At 40.0% G+C, this 26,279-nt stretch overlaps 1 pseudogene across 1 annotated transcript in view; it reads right to left on the reverse strand.

Annotated features, from left to right (window-relative positions):
• Positions 1–26,279, reverse strand: part of LOC146756955 (uncharacterized) — a 56,557-nt pseudogene that overhangs the window by 20,659 nt on the left and 9,619 nt on the right. The window contains exons 9-21 of the transcript XR_014936936.1: positions 25,771–25,831; positions 25,221–25,405; positions 24,295–24,442; positions 11,502–11,530; positions 11,337–11,400; positions 11,213–11,248; positions 8,308–8,393; positions 6,048–7,056; positions 5,854–5,860; positions 5,068–5,285; positions 3,301–3,484; positions 1,559–1,705; positions 18–974 (exon numbers count right to left, since the gene is read on the reverse strand). The product of XR_014936936.1 is annotated as an uncharacterized LOC146756955 (transcript). The remainder of the gene's footprint in view (positions 1–17; positions 975–1,558; positions 1,706–3,300; positions 3,485–5,067; positions 5,286–5,853; positions 5,861–6,047; positions 7,057–8,307; positions 8,394–11,212; positions 11,249–11,336; positions 11,401–11,501; positions 11,531–24,294; positions 24,443–25,220; positions 25,406–25,770; positions 25,832–26,279) is intronic.

The following is a 26,279-nucleotide window of genomic DNA, read 5'->3' on the forward strand; positions in this document are numbered from 1 at the left end:
CTAATTGTATAGCTTACCTCTCTTTCTACTTTGTCAGTCTCATATTTAAAGACTTGTTCCTTTAAATCAGTACACTTGGTATTTAATTCCTTGTTTCTCTCTTCCATGAGGTAAACCTGCTTTTCACTGTCAGCTCTGAGTTTGTTGAACATATCATGAAATCTGTCCTGGACATCATTCACAACCTTTTCTTTGATGATCTCCTTGTTCTGCAAATCTTCCAGCTGCTGACGGAGTAAAAGGTTTTCACTTTGGAGCTGGGCCAATCGTTCCTGCATAGATTCATGTTTTATCATAAATTTACTGACTTGATCTTTCTCAAGTTGCCACGCATGCTCATTTTCTTTTGCTTGACACTGGGCTTGATTTAAGTCTTTTTGTGTCATTTCTAAAAGCAGTGTTTTTTCTCGAAGTGTTTGTTCCAACTGGTGAAGCTCGTTTTCTAGACTATTAACTTTGCTTTCCATTTTACTCAGCTGCTGAGACAAGCTCTTGTTGCTCTCTTGCACCTCAGAGAGCTCATGATGGAGCTTGTCTTGTAAACGAAGCCATTCATCACGTTCTCTCTGAAATGTTCGTTCGGCATCACTTTTCAATGACTGATGATGTTTGAGATCTTGAACCACTGCATTCAAGCGGGAACAGAATGATTCAATCTCTGTTTCCAGTCTGTCTTTGCTTTCTTTTTTCTGTTCAAGCTTGGAAGTTAGCATTGCAGATTCCGTCTTGAGTAAATTCAGCTGTCCATTGTACTGAAATACTGTCTGTGTTAAGGTTTCCTCACTCAGTTTAAGTTCCTTCTGAAGAGAATCATTCTTTTCTTTCAAAGACTCATTTTCCTCTAAGTATTTTCCTTCATCCTCCTGGTGCTTAAGTTTAACTTGATTGAGTTCTAGTCTTAGCATAGCAATCTCTTCTTGCAGTAACTGATTTCTGTGTAGCAAATCCTTTTCTCTGTCATTAGTGTCAGATTTCTGTGTGATAAAGGACAATAATGAATAGTTAGTTGGGAAATAAATTCAGGTTTAACCCATCAGGCAGCTAGGCACCACACTCTCATCACTAAGTGGGATGAGGGAGAGAACAGGAAACAAAACAGAACTCATGGGCTGTGATAAAAATAATTTATTAAGCAAAAAGATGAAGGACATGGAAACAAGAAAGTGATGACAGTATAATAACGAATTCAAAAGCCAAGTAATAGGATCACAAACAGCCTCAGCCAGCTTCTTTCCTAGTTAATCTCCAGATATCTGGACATTTCATGGGTAGAAACCTTAGAAATGATTGTAACAACTATACAGTGAAGAACAGCAGGCAGTTTAAGAGACTGGGAACACAATGTCTTATTTTCCAGTGGCTTCCTACTTCCACATGCAATTCAGGTCTATGTGGGATTGATGATGCTCTTCAGAGTTTTTAGACAACAGTAACAAAATTTGGTTATATTGATAAACTGTAGATAATCCACGAAAAGGCACAAAAGGTTATTTTTCTTAAGGTTTTAGAATGAGCACAGTGAAGTATAACCAAATTAATCAGGAATGGAACTGCTTACCTCTGAATTTTTCCCAATAGTTTTTCTTGTCTCTTCTTCCAGCTCCTTCTGTCTCCACAGGTGGTTACTCAAAATTCCTTCTTGCAGAGCTCTAGCACTCCTTTCATTAGAGAGCTGTCTCTGTGTTTCATCACGCTCTTCTTCAACCTACAGTAATATAGCTGAACTTGTGAATCTTGAACAAAATCAGAATTAGCAATACCTTCCTATTTCATTCTTTTTATTCTTACATTCTATTAATTCTATTAAGAGTCATTTATCATAAAATCATAGAATGACCTGCATATCAATTTTCCATGTTTGCAAACAAACATCTTTAGATTTATCTGAATTGAAAGTTATAAGGATAGTGTGAGTCCTTTGCACAAATCAGCATCATAGAAGTTTTATACTTAATGAATCTCCCTCTATAACACAAGAAAAAAACAAACAAACTAGAACTACTATTCTTGGAAACATACAGAGTTTAAGTAGAAACCCAAGTTATCTTTCTAACAAACTATATATACATACTAAAACCAGAGATGGACACTCATATGCTTACAGTCAAAGATTTAAAAACATCTATTCATCAATATGAGCACTAACACTAAGAACTGCACAAAACAAATGACTAAGATTTCCAAAAGCACAATAACTACACTTACTTTACCCCACTGCAAGGTCTTAAGTCTACATCTCTTCTACTAATATTTAGAAATGCTTCAGAAAATGTGCCAATCCATTTTCAGTTTACCAAAATCTAGCAATACTGCTGGATAAATTGAGTTGTATGAGATTTCCAAAGGCTATTAATGAAGTGAGACACAGAAGAGGACTGACCAGCTGAACAGCAAACCAGGAGGTGAACTAATGCCAATGATGTCCCTGTTAAATCCAGGCAGACTGAAAGAGGTGATGCTAACTACTTACTGCTTCTGCCAGAGCAACGTGGCCACTGAGGATCCTTAATGACCACTTTCACATGTTCTTAATATGTTTGCAAATACAAGTTCTGAAAATTTGAGGCTTACTATTTATGGGGAAAAATACAACACAACAGACCGAATTTCCGAGGTATATTTCAAACTGCGTAGAACCATGACAGGAATGCTGAAAAGTAGGTAAAGGCCAGTGAAAAGACCCTCAAAACTGTATGTAAGAACTGAAGAATTCATGCAGGTTGTGTACAGTGAGAACATCATCATCTCAATTGCATTAAATAAGCCACTAAACTTGTAATAAAAATAAAGGTGAGAGTTTTTCTGGATTCAGTCTTGATTGTAAGCAACTGAGGCAATTTACAGATTATCACGTAAACAGTAACATTTAGGCCTAAATTTAAATTCATCTAAGTATAATTGAAAGAATACTACAAACAGTAACTGTAATTTCCTTCTGAAGAAAAAAAACAATAATAATAAAAACATTATATATATATATATATATATATATATACACATATAAAATATATATAGATATATAGATATAGACATACATATACACACACGCGCACAGAGTTCTGTAGTAATTAGGAAAAATAACTCAAAGAGAAGCTTTGCCTGAAGCACAAACCAAACTATAATTCTGAAAAATGTGAAAAGGTATCATGAACTTGTTTGTTCACGCTGGTTTCATGACAATGGTCCTCAAAATGCACCAAGATAATTACCTAATGTCTCTTTCACCAACAAGTTGAACATACTAGCATAAAATATCAGTTTGAAAGAAACAGAAAAACAGAAGATATATATTTAATATACCTGTTTCTTGAGCTGTTTCAGCGTTATTAACTCTGTTTCTAAATTCCTTACACGAAACTCAAGTTGTTGTTTTTCCTCTCTCTCTCTAGAATATTGATCCTTTTCCCTCTTTAGTTGCTTTCTTGTTTTTTCATATCGCATTTCAGCTCTATGTCTCTTTTCCTCTCCTTGTTTCACAGAAAATCTGGGATTTAAAAGAGAGTATTTGAGGAATTAAAGCACTGACAAAAAAGTAAATATGCCACATCATGAACCAGGAGAAACAACTTAAAACTGTAGAAATGTCACACCTTTTCAAATATAGAAGTTTTTCTGCAATTTTAAACTTTTAACATCACTCTAATTTCATTCCATTAGTGGTGGAAGACACCTTATACATGAGCTGCACAAGACTGACAAATAAGCCCTTAAGTGATGTACAAAATTCATCATGTATTTCCATGTCGACATAGGTAAACATGAACAGTAAACCATGAACTTTTACTAACAAAAATACACTGTTTTTAATAAGTTGATCATCACCTATATAGTACAGAATCATGATGACTGCAAGTAATACCGATAAAACATCACATCACTTATCTAAGACAATTCAAAAACTTTTAAGAAGCCTTCCCTAAGACTATAACAACTGCTTACCATGTGCGGATGAACCTTTTCATTTCTTTTAATAAATTAAAGGATAAGGATAGTGTTCAAAAAAAGATTTGAATATCAGCAACCACTAACAAGTAGTTCAAAACATTGGCTGTAACATCAGTATTGAAGCAGCTTATTCTAAAGGAGAAAGATTTACATGTAGTCTTTAGCTTCCCAAAAAGTACAGCTTTTACTCATGTATAGCTAATACTGTTTTGAGATTTTACATAGAAGAAAAAATTAATTCCTTCTATTTACAGATGTTTGGGAATTCTGAAAAATGTTTAGAATCAAATCCAGGCCAAATCAGGAACGGCTTTGTCTTACTTACACTCCCCTTCCACGTACTGGGAGACTGTTGGCACATCCTGAAGTTTATTTCCCTCAGCTTATTCTCACAGTTTCATGCTCTGTGATCAGCCTGGAAAGCCTCTACTGAACTCACACATGTTGACTACGATCTCTTGAAGGCCATAAAAAGAAATGCACACAAGTACTTGGAGGCCAAAAGTTGGACCCAGTGCTCCAGACACAGACCAACTAGATGCTAAGTAGGGATGGACTCCTCCCTTCAGCTTCTTGACTCTGCAACCCAGGATGCTGCTGGCCTTCTCAGCTGCAAGATCATTCTGACTCATGTTGCACTTAATCTCTGCCAAAGCCCCCAGAGGCTTCTCAGCGAATCAGCTCACCAGCCAGAGCATTTCACTGTGTACACAAGGGGTTCCTCCATCCCACGTGCAAGGGCTTTGAATTCGGTCTTGATTAATTTATTAGGCATAGGAGGTAAGATTCTAAAGACACGATTAGAGTCAGTGTTAAGGAAGAAATTCTCTGGGAAGCCTGGTCTGGTGGTTGGTGACCCTGCACATAGCAGGGGGGTTGAAACTAGATGATCATTGTGGTCCTTTTGAACCTGGGCCATTCTATGATTCTGTGATTAAGACCTCTATCACCTCCAGCAAAATTAATCTGAACCTCCACTGTGCATTTAGTTCTTTGAAAAATATACTTTTAAAACAGTTTGGGGAGCAGGGGACTACTCAGCATAGCTTTCAATACCGAGGAAAGTGCTTCAATTACAAGATTTAAAACAATCTAATTCTACAGATTATTTTATTAGCTTACCCTTTTACTGGCATTTCAAGTAATTTTGGTCTCTCCTCAGATGAAGAATTCTTTGTGTGTTTTTCTTCTATCATTTTTTCATTCTTCCTTAGAGCAAGCTTTTCTTTTACTGGTTGATGGATAATATTGCCCACTGGTGTATTTGATTTATCAAGACTTTCCTGTTTCTCCACTGCTTGCATTTTGAAATGTTTCTGCTTCCTTTTTTCCTTCTCAACCTATGAAGAGAAAATTAAGCTTCATATATTTTTCTGATTCTAAAGGAGATCCAAGACCAAATAATCTAAGCTTGACTTTTAAAATAATGTAAAATAAAAAAGATTTTCCCCCAAAATTACTCTACAAAATGTACCAAGTCAACAAATATACTCTGAATTCACTCTTGATTTGAAGTATAACAATCAAACAAAAACAAAAAAGCAAAGCAGCCCTAAGGAAACAAACAATAGAAGCATTACTGATGGATAAGAAATCAGATGGACTACACAACAGTAGTTGTAGAAACACAAAGTATGAGTGGATGTATGATGTCGTACTTCCTTAATGATGAGGAAAAAAGCAAACTGAACTCAAAAGCAGAAACAGCTTCACAGCAATCAGGAATTTTAGTGAGAGGCAATGAAGGCACACCATGCACAAACCACAGCAAATGAAGAGATAAATCAAGACCCTGTTCAGAAGCTATTTTCATTCCTTGATCGACAATCAAAACTGGTGTACTTGTATGAATTTCTTTTTATGGTAATGAGGTGATAACTACTTACACTGGAAATGACTGCCACCTACTGTCAAACTGAAACAATACATTTTGCTTTCTCAAAACCTTCTGATTACATTATGGGGAAAAGCACAGTTCTCCACTGCTTTCCTTATTTATGAGTAACGTTCTTCTCTTAAGACAAAAAAACCAATTTGCACAAAGCACCTTCTTTTAATGATCAATAGCTAACATGAACAGGACCACCGATACTGAGAAAGACTAAAGAATAAGGAAAAGCAGGTGAACTTCTACCTCTTTTTGTAGCTCTACCTTCTCTTTTTCCAAAGCCAGGAATACCATTTGCAGCATTCCTACCTTACTCTTAAATCTTTCCACATCTTCTTTTAGTTCTTCATCCAGATTCCTTTTCAGCATGCCACAAGGTTGCTGAGCATGCGGGAAAAGATTTTCGATTTCTGTTTCTCCTATTTCCTTGTTTTTGATAAGGCAGTCTCTGGGAACACTGTCACTAAGACAGATGTCCTTGCCAATTTTCTTCTCACTTATAAAGCCAAGTGTACTTTCACCATTTGTGGAAACAGGTCTTATATTAGGAAGATTATTAGAAATGTCATCCCAAATATTTGTTTTTAAACAATGTCTCAGGGAATACTCAGGACTTCCCTCTACATCTCTACTAATCCCATTCTCATTCTCTTCCATTTCCTCTGCTTTTGATAGATGTACTTTTGTATTATCTGTGTAATTAGTGCAGCCTTCTTCATCTGGTATTCTCCAGGTATTTTCCATGCTCGCATTTAAGTTATTGTGATCAGGAAGGACACAGAGACTCAGAATAACTATTTCAGGTTTGGGTTCTTTTAGGTCTACATTAAGCTTCACATCTCCAAATTCACCTTTACTTTCTAACTTATCACTTGATTCTGTCACACAAGACGAAACACAAAGACTCTTCAATTCTTCAATGAGGTCATCTTCTGACACTTCTGCCACAAGGGATGGAGCTTTCTCAGATTCATTAATTTCACCAAACAGCTGCTTCAGCTCTGCTGTAATGTTTGTAAAATTTCTTTTCAACTCCCTTTTCTCTTTTTCAATCCACATTTTTTGTATCTTTCTTCCCACAGCTTTAGACTTAACTGCTTGTCAGCACTGTGGGATTCCTCATTTTCTGCTAGGGCTTCCTGATGAGAAATTTCTGCTTTGTCAGTCTGCTTTTCATGTGCTGTATTTTCTATCAAGTTGGTAGTTTCTAAAACATATTTATCCTTAAGTAAGCAGGTAAAGACAGAAAAATTACCAAGAAAAATGAAATTACCGTTAAGCCATATAATTTACATTGCAAACTCATCCCATCATACAACAACAACAAAACAAAGTTACCTTATTTATTTTTTCCTCAAAACAGAAGGATCTAGTTTAGAAACATAAACCAATCAAACAGATCAAAACCAATCAGTAACAACAGAAAACACAACTGCCCAAATTTTCCCATACTCCATTACTTTCTACTGACTGTCCCTTTAAACCCCCTGCTGGTGAGCGTTCATAACAAGCGTGAGTGATCATAACAAGCTTTTTTACTAACCACCACAAGGGACTGGCTACATTACAATCACTTATGCTCCTCAGAGTCAGAATTATTAAATTCTATTCCAAGCTCCCAAGACAAATATTTACAAGGAATACCTGTTCATTCCTGCCCTCAGCCCAAAATCAAGAACTGAGACATCTATCCAAACGGTACCATGCCTCAAGCTCACTGACCAGCTCCTCTCTCCAGCCTTCTCACTATCTCTGACTTCACAGTCCCTGCAAAGTTGCCCTTGGTTTGTGTTCCCTTCTGAACAAGGTCTGCAGCCTTGGCATCCCAAGGAACCACAACTATTGTCCTTCTTACTCTGGTTATAGAGGCCCTTTTCTCCTTCCACATCGTAACTCCACAAAAATCTTTCACAATGGAGAGCATCTCAGTCACCACCTGTCTCAGCCACTTCATTTCCAAGCTCCATTCACTTTGCACATCCGCTACCACCTTCCAATACTTAAGTTCCGCTCTCTACCTGCTGAAATGAATCACATCCCTCTTCCACAGTGCCTTGGATGTATGATGATATTACTTCCTCCACTTCCCTTGAGGTATTACAGAAGACTCCAGACACTCAATGAAGATCCCTACCCAGTCCTGTATGCTCAATACAAACAGGACGCCTAGCCTATATTCCTCCATAATGACCTTCAAAAAATATTTTCGAACACTTACTAACTTGATCAGATAAGGAGATATTTTGCAGAGGCAGAGAAAGCACTGACAGATCATATTTCAGGTTTTTACTTAATCTTTCTAATACACAGAGGAAAATCTGGCGTGTTTTGTCAAAGAAATAATCACATGATATAAAATTTTGCTCCCAAATGAGTATGTATTTTGCATAGGAAAAAACAAAAAACCCACCACATGACTGCACTGTTTCTCAGAATTGCACGCAAGGAAAAACACAATATTTGGTTTCACATACCTGCCTCCCAAAGTTTTCAGTGGCATCCTTGACCATCTCTTTTTTAGCTGATGACGACACATGAACGGTAGATTCTGAGCGCTCACCTACAGTGAAAAAATTACATCTTTATAACGAACATGACTTATTACAAATTAATTATACCTAGAGTACATCCTGAATCATTGCATTTGTGAGAAAATAGCACAAACTAACACAGCCTCTCAAGCGTATGATTATTTACGATTTGAACATAATATTACAAAACAGTTTGAAGATGCCTCTGTGCGAACTAATCCCTCTCAGGGCATTTTCCCTTTCATTCCTAAGGGAAATTTGATGAAAATCAGTCAGAAATACACCTTTAAGAATCTCAAATGGTTTACATGTAGAACTATATTTATACATACATGACACACTGTATGGTAGACAGCAATCGGCTAGATTCCTCTAGCTACTTTCATTTCTCCTTGTTTTGTGCCACAAAGGGTCTCGTTTAACCCTTTTAGAGTTAGAAATACTTGTACCATAGGAATTATAACACTCTGCAGAAGAAATACAGCTTGCTGAAACCCAAACATAGGAGTTTGAGACAAACTTTCACATATATTTCTTAATACCTGATCTTTGAGCAAATACATGGATTATAGAAAAAAAACAGACACGAGGAAGGATGAACAGAAAATACATGAAATGATGACATAAAATGAGCTATGAAAAGACTGTTTTTCCTATCTAACTTTGCCACGTCCCACACCATCACTGGACTACATTTCACATGACTACATAAAACAGACAAAACAAGAACTCACAGAATCACAGAAACACAAAGGATGGAAAAGACCTCCAAGATCATGGGTAAATTAGGTTGCTAAGTCACTATCCACCATATTTAAAGAGTTGTGGCAGTCAGGTAAAACCCTTAGTGACAGGAGAAAGGGAAACATCACACTTGTTTTTAAAGAGTTTAAGAAAGGAGGTACTTTCCAAGGCCCAGACAACCTTCTATTATGGAGTGACTAGAGTGGAGGATAAAGAAATAGCAACTGATGTTAGCTACCTAGAGAGCTCATCTCTCTAAATTGGAGAAATATCATGGATGGATTCTTTGGTAGACAGGGAAGTGCTGCCAAGTGGTGTATCTGATATGTTAGTGAAAAGAGATCGCATTCAGACAGATACTGACAGCCTACAGAAGAAGGTCTTATGATGTTTAGCAAGGCCAAGCGCAAGATCCTGCACCTGGGTTGGGAAGTCATCAGCTTCAGCACAGGCTGGACAATGAACAGACTGAGAGCAGTCCTGTGGAAAAGGACTTGGGGATAATGCTGGATGAAGAATTACATATAAGCTGAGAATGCATGCTTGCAGTCCAAAAAGCCAATTGCACCCTGGGCCACAGAAAAAGAAGCACTGCATGGCCAGCAGGCCAAGAGAGGTGGTGTCCCCTTCTACTCCACTCTTTCAAAACCCTACCAGGAGCACCGAGTTCATCTCCGGGGCCCCCAGCACAAAAAATCTCTGGCTTGAGCAGGTCCAGGGAAGGGTCTCAAAAAACAATTTGAGGACTGGAACACTTTTCCTATGAGGAAAGCTGACAGAGTTGGGGAATATAAGAGTTTGCAGAGACCGTATGATGGCCTTTCAATAATTAATGGGGGCTTACACGAAAGACTTTTAACTATGGCCTGTAGTGACAGAGCAAAGGGTAACAGTTTTAAACTAAAAGATCGTTCGGATTAGATATAAGGAATAAATTCTTGATGAGGGTGATGAGGCACTGCAACAGGTTACCCACAGCTGGGAAGTTTCAATTAGGTGATTTTTAAAGGTCCTTTCCAGCCCAATTCTATAATTCAATGATTCTAACCACCTTTTGTGCATCTTACAGAAACAATATCACTGCAGTAGAGAATCTCCTTTTCTTTATGCAAACACACGTACATTTTTTTTCTAGAAAGAAGTTTAACCTCTATTGTCATCAAAAGAAACAGTACCTTTTTTCCCAAGACATGGATGTCAAACAGCTTGGAGCAATTTCCATTCCATACTTAGAAGTTGCAATAGTTTTCTGAACTCTTATCTAATCATCTACTTCATATGCTTGCTTATATAGGTTTTCACCTGATTTGTAATTTTCAGGGCTCGTTGTAGAAATTCTAAGACCTTAATAGGGAACTGTTTTGTATCTCGCTAACAAATACTTAAATTCACATATATCAGAATTAAGAAACTAAGAACCCATTGAGGTTAGATATACTCTCTCCCATGTATAACAAATGATCTAGCTGCTTCACTTTTATTTATCTTTCCCAACCAAAAGGAATACCTGCCAACATACTTCCACTCACTACCTCCCACCTACACTCTCCTTCCCATGTCCTTCGACTAGCTCTAAACTCAGTGGCCAGTTTAAACAAAACATGAGAGGATGGCTTTGGAAGAGCATATGTAATACATGTTTTCATACAACTGCCAGAGAGGCAAAGAAAAAGCCAGGTAAATAATCAATCATGCTAATGAAGCATAAGCCTGTGAATCACCCATTCTGTCCCACCTGCAGCTCCTGGACAGCTCCATCTGCAGACCCTAGCCAGGAATCAGACACAGGACATGACCCCTATTGCTCCTCTGCAGATTGGTATATTTGGCAATGAGAAGGAAATGAGTAAATGTGGACTGCCTAAAAAGGGGTGATGATAGCAGGTATGCTGGAGGAACCTTACACTGTAGAAGGATGTTTAGAAATGTTGAATGGAGCTGTAGTGGAGAAAACACCCAAAGATAGTGCCAAATTTCATTAAATCTGCTGCTGAAATAACATCTTGCTAGCAAAACATTAATTTAATATGAAGAATTTACAACTACAATGTATCTGCCCACAAAGGGACATGACAAAAAAAAAACAACAACTATTTATAAATACCTTCAATATCATCTACACTCAATTTCTCCTGTGGATCTGCAAAACAAATGAATCAAATGCTTAATTAAATATGCTTATCAGAAAGATTTTGAAGCTAAAATCAGAATATAAAAGACAACATTACCTGATTTTTGCTTTTCTGTTTTTGAAGATGTTTCATTCATCTCTAAAACTGCAGAAACCTTTAACTATGAAACACAAACCACTGAAAAATAAACACCCATACATTCAAAGTAACTACATATTCATTAATGAGCAGGACAAGTAGATTTCAGTGAAAAGCATTTACCTGCAAATTACTGGGTTTCTCTGAAAAGCCTGGAGATGAAAAATGAAAGCGTTATTTTATTTAATTGAAGATATCTTTTATTCTTTACAACATTAGTAGGCTCTGTAATTGTTTCTTGCACAAATTACTTCATTGAGAGTGAAATAGCTAATATCCAATTATCTTATCACACAGAACTTGTAGTAGTATATAAGAAATACAGAGTAATTCCCATCATCCAACTTTTATTAAAAAAAAAAAAAAGAATCAAATCACAGAATGACAACAATTCATGTGAAGCATTAAGTCATGTCTATTAAGAGAACAAGATTAAAATATTTTGTTCCTTTTGGAAGCTGAATTCTGCTTTCTGGAAAAATTAATTAGAGCAGATAGCTTTGGCTTCTTAATGACCAATCAAGGAAGAACCCAGCAGAACTATGACTACTTCTATTCTAGCAGTGCATAATGTTGAGGCTACTTTCTCATTAACAGCTTATGGAGAGCAAGGGTACAGACACAGCAACCTCATACAAACATCATTCAATGAGGTAAAAACAATCTGGTTCTCAGCTGACCTCTCTGGATCAGTTTGCAAGGAAATAAATGATACAAACATTGCTTGGTTGTAATGCACAACATGTGCGTTATTCCAAATCTTTTTCAAGTTTAGTGTCAAATCTTATTTCCTAAATCACACAACCTACTGCCCTGTGCTGCAGTCATCTTATACTTTACGACTCCATTCATGAAACAAGCATACAAAATGCTTCTACGAATTGTTCCACAAAATAATTTTTACATTTAAATAAATACTAAAAAGAAATCATCAAAACTTGATGTTCGAGCACTAGGTGGTCAAGTAACATGGAAATACATTAGAAAGACTACCACAGTCACCTCTTCCCCCCTCCCACACTGTTTTCAAGCTTAGCAGAATCATATGAAGCAGACATTAAAGACAATTGGTAAGTTGATCTATGGATTCCAGAAGCTTGCTAAGATTTGGTGTCTGCTTACAAAAATAAAATTGGACTTGCCTATTAGGCTATGTCATTGAATCCATATTATAAGCCATATTGCCAAAGCACTCTCAAAAAGATAAAAGATTTATTCCAATAGCAAAATTTTCCAGCACACTTATGATCAGTCAGGATGGCATTAAGGAACTGCCATGAGCTGCAGGTGGAAACCCGCAGAAACATAACAAGAATTTGCCCACATATTTTAGTTCTTAAAGAAAAACAGGAAACTAAAAAAAATTAAATAAACAAACAAAAAGATTAACCAAATGATATTTTTCTTCTGCTGATTATCCAGAAATATCCAAATCCTCAGACAGATAAATCTTAAACCAGATACCACTCCCACCACTTTAAGCAACCACTTAAAGCAAAGAAAAACACCCGAACAAATACATATCCAAAAAGTATACATAATGAACGCAAGAACCGCCTGGACTAATCAAGCAGGCCAGCAAGTTCAGTGTTCACTGCTGTTAATTAACATCAGCCAAGCACTTCATTGCTACAGCACATACTCACTGAACAACAGGACTAACAAGGAAAACAAAAGAAAAAGTTCACTTGTCTATAAACACAGACAAATCCAATCTATGAGATAGTTACCCTTGTTGTGCTCCCCTGAAACACTCTGCAAGCGTACTCCATGTTCAACTGCAGGTGGGAGAAACACAGGAGGAGATGCTTTCCTCGAACCTTCAGAACACGGCTGTACAATACAGTACATACGCGTAAGAATTTGTACAAAACAATTTTTTTAAAATAAAATCTAACAAAGGCTTTTGCATTTTAAATAAAAGGGCAAAAAAATCCTCACAATTCATCTAAACTATTCCATAATGTTGATTAAGGCTGGCAAATCACAGAGCCACACAAGAAATTAACACAGGAAATCAAGATGTTGATTGTGAACAAGAAGCTGCAGCTCTGTGTTGATTGAACATTGGCATCAAATTTGCACCTGGCATTCAAATATCAGCCCACATTGCTGGGGCACATGTCCCACAATGTTGAGTGAGTGCATCACTACGTTGCAAAAGCAAGATCTGATTTGCTTAAAGGCCAAAAAGGCAAAGCTGATAGCGATTAAGCTATCTAGAAAGTCTTGTATTTTTAAGAAAGGAGTGGGGAATTAGTTTTTTTCCCAACAACAAAGGCTAGAGGGGAAGTAGCTACAGACCCTGCTCACTCTCATCTTGAGAATTATCAGACAGAAAGGATAAACACAGCCAGCACACTTGGTGTCTGCTGAACATGATTTTCAAAATCGGATTAAGTCTATCTAGAGAAGACAGAGGTTCTATACAGAAAAATCTAAATGTCTGGGTTGCTCAATGTATTGGCATCCCTTAAACTCTGACTGGATCAGCAGAATAGATCTGAATAGTAGGAAAAAAAAAAATCCTCACAAAAATATGCCTGAGAAGTTCATAAGTTTAAAAGCAGCAATAAACTGCTGTATTAAAACTGTGCTAGAAAATCAACTCCAAAGCCTGCAGCCAGGAGGCCAACGTAAGTAGTCTGACATAACTTTGTCCCAGTACTATCTCAACAGAGAACCTACGCTACAGGTATTTCAATGACCCTCAGATACAGGACATCGAGCAGCAGCAACATGGGGTAAATAAGCCTCACCAGGGGCGGGGCTCAACTCAAAGGCAAGCTCTCACGTAGTTCTCATCTGGCTCTCCCACAGACCGGGAAGATGCACATATCACAGAAAGTACCTCAGAATCCCAGGGAGAATCAGACTCTTCCTTTTTCTCTGTTCCTACTGCTGGCAGAGCACCTACAAAAAAATGGACAAAGAGAGACACTGAGAATTTACTGCACTCCACTTTTATACCCCATCAGTCAAACAAAGGATCTGAAAGATGAGTAACAGTACTACAGCAAAGGACAAACCGAGAAATGAGTTACACTCAACGGTAGCTTTACACCCAGTCACATCACAGTATTCTGTTTTCTCCTCTTCATTTCTTTTCCAGCAAAAGATGCCTAAGAATGGTGGCTGACATGACAATGTCCCTCGTGTTGGGACAACGTTAAGGAAGAAACTCCAGCATGCTTCAGTCTCAGCATATGGACACCCTGAGTCATCTTCCCTCTTGCCTACACCTCCATCATCTGGCACTTACTATCACATTCCACTCTACAGGACATACCACAAAAGCATGATACAAAACAACCTCACACTAAGAGGAAGCTGCCAACACACACGGCTTCTTGCTTAGTGCTATCAAGGGATACCTCACCTGACCATGATTCATAATCCTGCAACTTCTGACCAGGTACATACATAAGAAACTGACATTTAGGAATGAAACAGAAGCTCACAGCTCCAATACAGTCCAGAACACTGCAAGCATTTTAAATCTTATCACTTCAAAGTCTAGTATCTTCTGACCACCAAACTCCCATCTAGAGCAGACCACAGTCAGTTCTCTCTTCTAAGCTACTCCATTATGTAAAACAAACTCAGGATTGACTCACACAGAAACGCAAGGAAAATTTACAGGAATGAGCCAGACAGGAGCAATGGCGTCCACTCTGGAAAACCATAACTGCTGATTCCAGCCTGAGTGCTGACTATTCACGCTTTTCCAAAATAAACTCTTTGCACATAAAATGCACTAAGAGAAAAGTGAATGCACCGTGAGTGCTGCTTCCACACCTTCTGAGCAGCAACTGACCAATAGCTACACGAGCTCTGAAAACATCTACAGCAACAAGATATCCTCTGGAGACGGACATACTATCTTCTGCTCTGAGACCCTGGGGTGAGTACCTAAGCACCCACCTCTCTCTGAGGTCATGCTCTCAAGCATACAAACGAGTAGCACAGGAGAGATCTCCTACATTTTACAACTGAACAAGGTGAGGCACTGGAAGAGTCTTCTCTGACTTTGAATCAGGTCAGCTCTTGGCTGAAGCCCTGAAAAACCACAGCTTTTCAATCTGATAGTACCCATTAGAAAGGGAATCAATAGTGTCACACACAAGGCACACTAGACTACCTACTTGTTTTGTGCAGATCAAGGAGAACACAGCAACAAAATTAATAAAGAAACTTGCATCATACATAAGCATTAGGAACGCAGCACCACCATTTGTGACCTTTAGGAAAGAATGAAAAGCAACAAAAGCTGCAGACCTTCTCCACCACAGCAGGCTAGGGTTCACAGCTAAATCTTAAACCAGATACACCTCCCACCACTTTAAGCAACCACTTAAAGCAAAGAAAAACACCCGAACAAATACATATCCAAAAAGTATACATAATGAACGCAAGAACCTCCTGGACTAATCAAGCAGGCCAGCAAGTTCAGTGTTCACTGCTGTTAATTAACATCAGCCAAGCACTTCATTGCTACAGCACATACTCACTGAACAACAGGACTAACAAGGAAAACAAAAGAAAAAGTTCACTTATCTATAAAAACAGACAAATCCAATCTATGAGATAGTTACCCTTGTTGTGCTCCCCTGAAACACTCTGCAAGCGTACTCCATGTTCAACTGCAGGTGGGAGAAACACAGGAGGAGATGCTTTCCTCGGACCTTCAGAACACGGCTGTACAATACAGTACATACACGTAAGAATTTGTACAAAACAATTTTTTTAAAATAAAATCTAACAAAGGCTTTTGCATTTTAAATAAAAGGGCAAAAAAATCCTCACAATTCATCTAAACTATTCCATAATGTTGATTAAGGCTGGCAAATCACAGAGCCACACAAGAAATTAACACAGGAAATCAAGATGTTGATTGTGAACAAGAAGCTGCAGCTCTGTGTTGATTGAACATTGGCATCAAATTTGCACCTGGCATTCAAATATCAGCCTACATTGCTGGGGCACATGTCCCACAATGTTGAGTGAGTGCATCACTACGTTGCAAAAGCAAGATCTGATTTGCTTAAAGGCCAAAAAGGCAAAGCTGATAGCGATTAAGCTATCTAGAAAGTCTCGTATTTTTAAGAAAGGAGTGGGGAATTAGTTTTTTTCCCAACAACAAAGGCTAGAGGGGAAGTAGTTATTCTGTTTCACTACTGTGCTAGAAAATCAACTCAAAAGCCTGCAACCAAAGGGCCGATAGAAGAAGCTTAACCTAACTTTGTCCCAGTACTATCTCCACACAGAACCTACACTACAAGTATTTCGTTGACCCTCAGATACAGGACATCGAGCAGCAGCAATATGGGGTAAATAAGCCTCACCAGGGGCAGGGCTCAACGCAAAGGCAAGCTCTCACGTAGTTCTCATCTGGCTCTCCCACAGACTGGGGAGATGCACATTTCACAGAAAGTACCTCAGAATCCCAGGGAGAATCAGACTCTTCCTTTTTCTCTGCTCCTACTGTGGGTTGGGCTTCTACAAAAAAAAAGGAGAAATACAGACACTGAGAAATATACTGCACTACACTTTTATACCCCTGTCATGGTTTTGTAATTTTGTAATTTTGCTATCAGTATTCCACATCATAACATCATGTCAAGTATGGATACTTCTGTTGAATGTGCAGTCCACAGAAGAAGACTACATATCCCAGAGAACAACAGGAGTAACAATAAGTCACGGGACCAGGACTCTATATAATCTCGTTCCCAGGCTGGAGTGCCCTCCTTCTTCTCTCGAACTTCTCGGAGGGTGGGAAGCGTTCCAGCCGTGTCGCCTAGAGTTCACAGTAGGCCTCTCGGTTTTCGGAGACTCTCTCTCTCTCTGTTTCGTTCGATTTTGTTAGCCTTAATTATATTATATTGTGTTATCTTGTATTTCGATATCATATTTAGTAAAATAAGTTTTTCCTCCTTAGATTGTCGCTGTTTTATCCCACTTCCCTTTTCCCCCTCCGTTCCAGGCCCCGGGGGGGGGCGTGGGGTGGCTTCCCCTGTCACGGGCATAGGTAAATCTAAGTAACCCGTGACAGATTTTTTGGTGGAGAATGCGGGCATAGAGCTTTTTAGCTTTTAGAACAACTCTCTCTTTGCTCTTAAAGAGCTTCGTTACGGGAGTGTTGGGAGTGTTATCTTTCCATAGCTGCTCACGGAGAACGTGACCTTGAAATACCAGACAAATTGTCAACATTAAGGGCTGCTGCACATTCTCAGCATTGCTATCTAACTTTTGTGTAGAAAACAAAGGGATTTCTTTCTCCCTTAGAGCAAAGCTAGCTAGCTCTGACTTTTACAGAGCCTGCCAGCTATGAATCCACTCTTCATCCCAGTTGCTCTGTTTAAGGGATTGAAAGCAATTATGATCTTCTTAAAGTATTGGTCAACTATTAACACCATAATTTGGTGTTGTGGAATTGTGCAGATATATAGCCTAATAAGGTGGATACTGATGGAGACACCTGCCTGGTACTTTTACGAGATGTGGTATGGTCAGAATTTTGGCATCTACACCTCAGATGGAATTGTGAATCTTACAAACACTTGCATCCCAGATGGAACAGGCAATTTTACAAATACTTGCATCCCAGATGGAACAGGCAATTTTACAAACACCACCATGTTTAATTCATTGTACAGGCTAAAAAAACCCTTTTTATTTAGGTTGTACTCTCAGATTTCCACACGCTTTTCAATAACTGAGATAGGGTTCATACTTGCATTCATGTTATCACTATCAATGCATGCATATATGTTCCTATGCATTCGTTCTATGTGGAAGTCTCCTCCAGAACCAGAGAATGATGACTGGCAGGGAATATGGAAAGGTTTAGGAAAAGTCTTAGAAGCATGGGGACCCGCAGTGTCATGGGATTTCACTCTTGAACACCTAAGGGACCCTAAGAAATTAAGTGAGTATTTGGGTCAGAGATCTAAGGAGGTAAACCTTATGTGGGGTTTGGCTTATGCATACCGTGCTTTGTATCACACTATTCTGGAGAGAGAGAGTTTCCGATCTGAGATTCAAGCCCAAGTTAATTCTGATCAGTCACAGGAGGCATCAGTAGCAATATCAGTTGCCCCTGTGGAAGGCAAGAAATGGAAACGGGTGTCCATGCGTCTAGAACGAAAAGAAGGAGAAGCACAGGGGGGGGCTGCAGAAGACCCAGGTGCCGGGCATGGAGCAGTACCGAAAAAAGCAAAGGCAAAAACCAAGAGGCATGAAGAAGAGACTGATGATGAGGAGGAAATCACCTATTGTCGACCTCTGAAGCTGACTGAAATCCAAGGCTCAAGAAAGGAGTTCACACGGCGTCAAGATGAAGGTATCCTTGCTTGGTTGCTTCGCTGCTGGGACAACGGGGCCAACAGCTTGTCTCTAGATGGTAATGAAGCTCGCCAACTAGGAAGCATTGCCCAAGATGCAGGTATCGACAGAGGGATTAGCAGATGTTCGGATGGAGCTGCCACTCTCTGGTTGCGGCTGTTAGAAGCCGTGAGAGAAAGGTACCCCTATAAGGATGCTTTGAAGCCTAAATTTGATAGTTGGAATACCGTCCAAAAAGGTATTCAGCGCCTGAGGGAATTGGCCATGGCGAAAATGTTGTACAGCCCTGATCCAAGTGAACTTGACCCTGAGAGAGTGAGGGCCGATCCTGACATGTGGCAGAAAATCACAAGTACAGCACCAGAGAGAATTGCACAGTCATTGGTATCAGGATCTAAAGGATTCGTGGACAGATGGCCCCGAGTTGTTGAGCTGATTATAATGCTTCAAACCATCGATCAGCAGCTCCCCCAACTGCATGCCGCAGTTTCTGCCATCTCACGGCTAGAAAACCGAGTAGATGAAATGTGCAAGAAATTGTTTCCATCAACTAATTGTAATGATCCCGTAATAGTATCAGAAACAACTGATGAAGGTCAATCCTCGTACGGGCCACCAGGTCTAATGAAGGATCTGATCAAACTAGTCCAGTCCTACTCCCCACCTGCATCATCAAAAGTCTCAGCTGTTAAACGCACACGCTTCCCAGCTCGAGCAAAGAACAACAGTACGATTGCACCGCGTGTTTCCATGTGGCACTACCTACGTGACCGTGGAGAAGACATGAGGAAGTGGCATGATCAGCCTACTTCTGCACTACGAGCACGGGTGAAAGAACTGCTAGACATACCAACCACCAGTGGAGTTGCTCCAGTCATCACAGGTAACCAATAGAGGGGCCCTGCCCTCAGTCAGGGGAGGGAAAGGGATAATAGAGTTTATTGGACTGTGTGGATTCGATGGCCTGGCACATCAGAACCACAGGAATATAAGGCGCTGGTGGATACCGGTGCACAGTGCACCCTAATGCCCTCCAGTCATGAAGGGACAGAATCAATCCATATTTCTGGAGTGACTGGGGGCTCTCAAGAATTGACTGTGCTGGAGGCTGAAATAAGCCTCACTGGCAAAGACTGGCAAAAACATCCTATTGTGACTGGCCCAGGGGCTCCATGTATACTGGGTATTGATTACCTCAGAAGGGGGCATTTCAAGGATCCTAAGGGGTATTGATGGGCCTTTGGGATAGCTGCTGTAGACATGGACAACATTAAGCAGCTGTCTGTTTTGCCTGGCCTGTCAGAGGACCCGTCTGTTGTGGGGCTGCTACGAGTAAAAGAGCAGCAGGTACCGATTGCTACAAAGACAGTGCACAGACGGCAGTATCGCACCAACAGGGATTCCTTGCTCCCCATTCGTGATTTGATTCGCCAGTTGGAGAATCAGGGAGTGATCAGTAAAACTCACTCACCTTTTAACAGTCCCATATGGCCAGTGCGTAAAGCCAGTGGAGAATGGAGGCTGACAGTAGACTACCGTGGCCTGAATGAGGTCACACCCCCATTGAGCGCTGCTGTGCCGGACATGTTGGAACTCCAGTACGAGCTGGAGTCAAAAGCAGCCAAATGGTATGCCACCATTGACATTGCCAATGCCTTCTTTTCTATTCCTTTGGCCGCAGAATGCAAGCCACAGTTTGCCTTCACCTGGAGGGGCATTCAGTATACTTGGAACCGTTTGCCCCAGGGGTGGAAACACAGCCCAACCATTTGCCATGGGTTGGTCCAAACTGTACTGGAACAGCGTGGTGCTCCTGAACACCTGCAGTACATTGATGACATTGTTGTGTGGGGCGATACAGCAGAAGAAGTTTTCTCAAAAGGAGAGCAGATAATCCGGATTCTTCTACAAGCTGGCTTTGCTATTAAGCGAAGCAAAGTAAAAGGACCTGCCCAGGAAATTCAGTTCTTAGGTATAAAGTGGCAGGATGGACGTCGTCACATCCCAGCAGATGTGATCGACAGAATCACTGCCATGTCTCCACCAACTAGCAAGAAAGAGACACAATCTTTCCTGGGTGCAGTAGGCTTTTGGAGGATGCACATTCCAAACTACAGCCTCATTGTAAGCCCCCTTTATCAGGTAACGCGGAAGAAGAATGATTTTGCATGGGGCCCTGAGCAGCAGCAGGCTTTTGAACAGATTAAACAAGAGATAGCCCGTGCTGTAGCCCTGGGGCCAGTACGGACTGGACAGGATGTAAAGAACATCCTCTACACTGCTGCTGGAGAGAAAGGCCCCACTTGGAGTTTGTGGCAAAGAGCCTCAGGAGAGACCCGAGGCCGACCCCTGGGATTCTGGAGTCGATCATAAAAGGGGTCTGAAGAGTGCTACACTCCAACTGAGAAGGAGATCTTAGCCGCGTATGAGGGGGTTCGGGCTGCTTCCGAAGTAGTCGGGACTGAAACACAGCTCCTTTTGGCACCTCGACTGCCAGTACTGAACTGGATGTTCAAAGGACAGGTTCCCTCCACCCATCATGCTACCGATGTCACCTGGAGCAAGTGGATTACGCTGATTACACAGCGAGCGCGAATGGGAAACCTCAATCGTCCAGGAATCCTAGAGGTAATCATGGACTGGCCTGAAGATAAAAAGTTTGGAACATCACCAGCAGAAGAGGTATCACGTGCTAAAGAGGCCCCACCATACAACGAATTACCAGAAAATGAAAAGAAATATGCCCTATTCACTGACGGATCATGTCGCATTGTAGGGAAGCATCGCAAATGGAAAGATGCTGTGTGGAGCCCCACACGACAGGTTGCAGAGGCCACTGAAGGTAAGGGAGAATCAAGTCAGTTTGCAGAGGTAAAAGCTGTCCAGCTGGCCTTAGATGTTGCTGAACGGGAGAGGTGGCCAATGCTGTATCTTTATACTGACTCATGGATGGTGGCAAATGCCTTATGGGGGTGGTTACAGCGGTGGGAACAAAATAACTGGCAACGGAGGGGAAAATCTGTTTGGGCCGCTGAACTATGGAAGGACATTGCTTCCCGAACAAAGAATATGGTTGTAAAGGTGCGTCATGTGGATGCACACGTGCCCAAAAGTCGGGCTACTGAAGAACAACAAAACAACCATCAGGTAGATAAAGCTGCTAGAATTGAGGTGGCTCAAATCGACTTGGATTGGCAGAATAAGGGTGAACTATTTCTAGCTCGATGGGCTCATGAGACCTCAGGCCATCAAGGAAGAGACGCAACATATAAGTGGGCCAGAGACCGAGGGGTGGACTTAACCATGGACGCTATTGCGCAGGTTATTCATGATTGTGAAACATGTGCCATAATTAAACAAGCCAGAAGGATGAAACCTCTCTGGGAGGAAGGGCGATGGCAAAAGTATAAATATGGGGAGGCGTGGCAGGTTGATTATATCACCTTGCCACGATCTCGCAGTGGTAAGTGTTATGTACTCACTATGGTAGAGGCAACCACTGGGTGGCTTGAAACATATGCAGTACCCCATGCAACTGCTCGAAACACCATATTAGGTCTTGAGAAACAAGTCCTGTGGCGACATGGCACCCCAGAAAGAATTGAATCTGATAATGGGACACATTTCAAAAATTCTCTTATAAATACTTGGGCCAAAGATCATGGCATTGAGTGGATTTATCATATTCCCTACCATGCACCAGCTTCTGGTAAAATTGAACGATATAATGGGTTGTTGAAAACTATGTTGAAAGCAATGGGTGGTGGAACATTTAAGCACTGGGAGAAGAATCTGGCAGAAGCCACTTGGCTGGTCAATACTAGAGGATCTGTCAATCGTGATGGTCCTAGTCAATCTAGCCCCCTACACACTGTAGAAGGAGATAAGGTCCCTGTTATACATGTAAAGAACATGTTGGGAAAAGCTGTTTGGGTCCTTCCAGCTTCTGGAAAGGGCAGACCTATCCGTGGAACTGTCTTTGCCCAGGGACCTGGGTGCACTTGGTGGGTAATGCAGAAGGATGGGGATGTTCAATGTGTGCCAGAAGGGAATTTGATGCTGGGGGAGTGCAGTCAATAATTTTATGTATTTATATATATATGTTTGCATGTGTAGTGTATTTTAGTTATTATAGTTGTACATTTAGTTATGTTACATGCAATTCTACTGTTTAGCTATCATAATTTTACATACGTGTATATATATGTATATATATATTACCATGATGTAATAATGTAGAATAAGGGGTGGAATGTCATGGTTTTGTAATTTTGTAATTTTGCTATCAGTATTCCACATCATAACATCATGTAAAGTATGGATACTTCTGTTGAATGTGCAGTCCACAGAAGAAGACTACATATCCCAGAGAACAACAGGAGTAACAATAAGTCACGGGACCAGGACTCTATATAATCTCGTTCCCAGGCTGGAGTGCCCTCCTTCTTCTCTCGAACTTCTCGGAGGGTGGGAAGCGTTCCAGCCGTGTCGCCTAGAGTTCACAGTAGGCCTCTCGGTTTTTGGAGACTCTCTCTCTCTCTGTTTTGTTCGATTTTGTTAGCCTTAATTATATTATATTGTGTTATCTTGTATTTCGATATCATATTTAGTAAAATAAGTTTTTCCTCCTTAGATTGTCGCTGTTTTATCCCACTCCCCTTTTCCCCCTCCGTTCCAGGCCCCGGGGGGGGGCGTGGGGTGGCTTCCCCTGTCACGGGCATAGGTAAATCTAAGTAACCCGTGACAACCCCATCAGTCAAATAAAGGATCTGAAAGACGAGCAGTAATTCTACAGCAAAGAACAAACCAAACAGTGAGTCCCACTCAAGGGTAACTTTACATCCAGTCACATCACAGTATTCTCTTCACTCCTCTTCATCTGTTTTCCAGCAGAAGATGCCCAAGCAGGACAGCTGACATGGCTACGTTCACCATGTTTGGACAATGTTCTGTGCAGCATCTGACCAATAGCTACACATGCTCTGAAGAAGTCTACTGCAACAAGCAGTGCTCTGGGGTCAGACAATGGAAATAGTATCTTCTGCTTTCACACCCTGGGGTCTATGCCAAATTACCCAACTCTCTCTGAGCTGGTCATGCTCTCAAGCCCACAAAGGTTTAGCAAAGGAGAGATCTCCTACATTCTACAACTGAACAAGTCGAGGTACTGGAAGAGTCTTCTCTGAGTTTGAATCAGGTCAGCTCTTGGCTGAAGCCCTGAAAAACCACAGCTTTTCAATCTGACAGTACCCATTCTAAAGGGAATCAGCAGTGCCACACACAAGACACACTAGACTACCTACTTGTTTTGTTCAGATATAGGAGAATACAGCAACAAAATTAATAAAGAAACTTGCATCATACGTAATCATTAGGAATCCAGCACCACCATTTGTGACCGTTAGGTAAGAACGAAAAAAAACAAAAGCTGCAGACCTTCTCTACCACAGCAGGCTAGGGTTCACAGGTAACAGGAAAGTTTATCATCTTTGAGGATAATCATCATTTTACTTTATTTACTGAACATTAATACTTATAGAGGAGCAATCAGGTTCATATTTAAACTCACTTCTCGCATAAGCTGTGTCTTCTGAAACTTTACGGACTTGATGTTTATTACTAGAAACAGAATGTTTCACATCCCCCAAAACTGTCGTTTGCAGCTTCCTTCTAGTATCTTCCTTCTCCTGTTCTTCTTTCCATTTAGGTGACTCCTTCTAAAACAGATTGACCAAAACAGCTGAAAAGCACAGAAATCAATATCTACTTCACCACCCATTAACAACTTGGAAAACGGTTTTCTTGGGTAAGACTTAAATGAAGCAAAGTGCAACATGGTTTCTAAAGGCCTACAATTTTTAGTGGGAATCTGCACAATTAAACTGCAGTGCCTCATGTTGTAAACTTCATCTCTGGCTATGCAAAACCTCTGAGAAGCACTTCCTTGTGTCAATCTAAATGCAGTTTCATTGATATTATTCAGAAAGTCTTCTTTCTGCCTACATATCTCACAATTTCACTAGTTTCCTGCCCTCAATTTCATTCAAAACTTCCTTTTGTTTCTTCATTTCCAGTCATTACCTCATGAATTCTACTAAATGGCTACAACTTCTAATGGATATTATCCATTCCCTCAGTTTTACATAACAGAAAGTGCACAGATTCCAGAAAGAATGAAGTTTCCTGTCTTTCTCCTTCCAAAACTCTCCAATCTCATAATAAAAATATTGAAAATAATGTCTGAGTTTGGCTATGAACAAGATGTTTTCAGTATCAAAATACAATGATTGAATACAAATACGTGATTGAGTATTAACAGGAAAATAGTTTACTGTCGCTTACCTGTATTACCCTTAACAAACTCTTCCAATTGAATCATCCCTGTACACTTACTTTTGTGCTTGAGGGAAATGCTGCCCATAGATTTTCCTCATATCTATTTAGGCCCAGGTTTTCACTTTCTTGTTTTAGTGTTTCATGGAATTTATTATGTACCTCTTTGCACTGCCCTTCTTCCTCTTCCACCAATTCATCTTCCTCAAGGTTGCCTGAATCTGAGACATCTTGTTTCAACAACTCTCCACATTCTCCTCTGCTCAGATTTGCACCTGTTGGTTTTTTTTGTTTGAGGCTTTTCTTCTGTGACTTAGGAATTTCAATTCTAGAACTATCACCACCACCTTAAAGCATGAGAAAGGGAAAGAGGAATATGAATCAAATGGGTTATATAAATAGCAGCAGGCATTTTACCCATTAAAAACACAGGAAAGTAGTCATCTGGGACTGTATGGAAAAGAAGCCAGGTAAGGGCAGGATGGGAGAAGGACACATCAGACACAAAGGCTTAGGAGGGGACTCAGTATGGTCATTTCCATTATCTTACTTATTTTATTCTGACATGACCATCTGTTCTGTTCTTATAACACTACTTTCCTCAATTACTACAGCCAAGTGAAAACAACAACAACAAAAACCGAAATGAAATTACTTAGTAAGTTTACTTTTGTATGTCATTGTATTATGAAGTACTTTCCAAATAACTTACCAGTATTTCTGAACTTTTGGGGAACATTCATTAACGATGTCAAGTTTGGCTTCTGTGGCTTCTGCAAATAAAAACACATTTTAAAAGAATTATTTGATCTGTTTTTGTTTGCTTTTTTGTTTTAAAGCAAATCCTTTACTTACATCAAATCTTGAACAGTAAATACAACCAGGCTGTCCCCTTTTGAAAGGACTCAGATACTTGCTAGATCCTTCAACTTTAATTACACAAACATTCCTCTCCTCTTGTGTACAAGTCAGTGACTATTCAAAACTATCTGTAAATGCGTAACAATTCTAAAAAGGTATTTTAATCCATTGGTAAAATACAACTACACTCGCGATTACTTACTTGTAAGTATGCACAACTCAAGTATCAATTAAAGTTCCTGAAGCTTGAAGAATAAATTAGTTAATATAACTCCACTTAGTGAAATATCTGTAAATTTCAAAATAATGCTAGAAATTTGAATCACTTCCCCTAAAATCAATGTAAGAAAATAGAAAAAA

Source organism: Coturnix japonica, chromosome 24, assembly GCF_054131305.1.
Source record: "Coturnix japonica strain WE chromosome 24, WE-NBRP24, whole genome shotgun sequence".
Classification (NCBI taxonomy): Eukaryota; Metazoa; Chordata; class Aves; order Galliformes; family Phasianidae; genus Coturnix; species Coturnix japonica.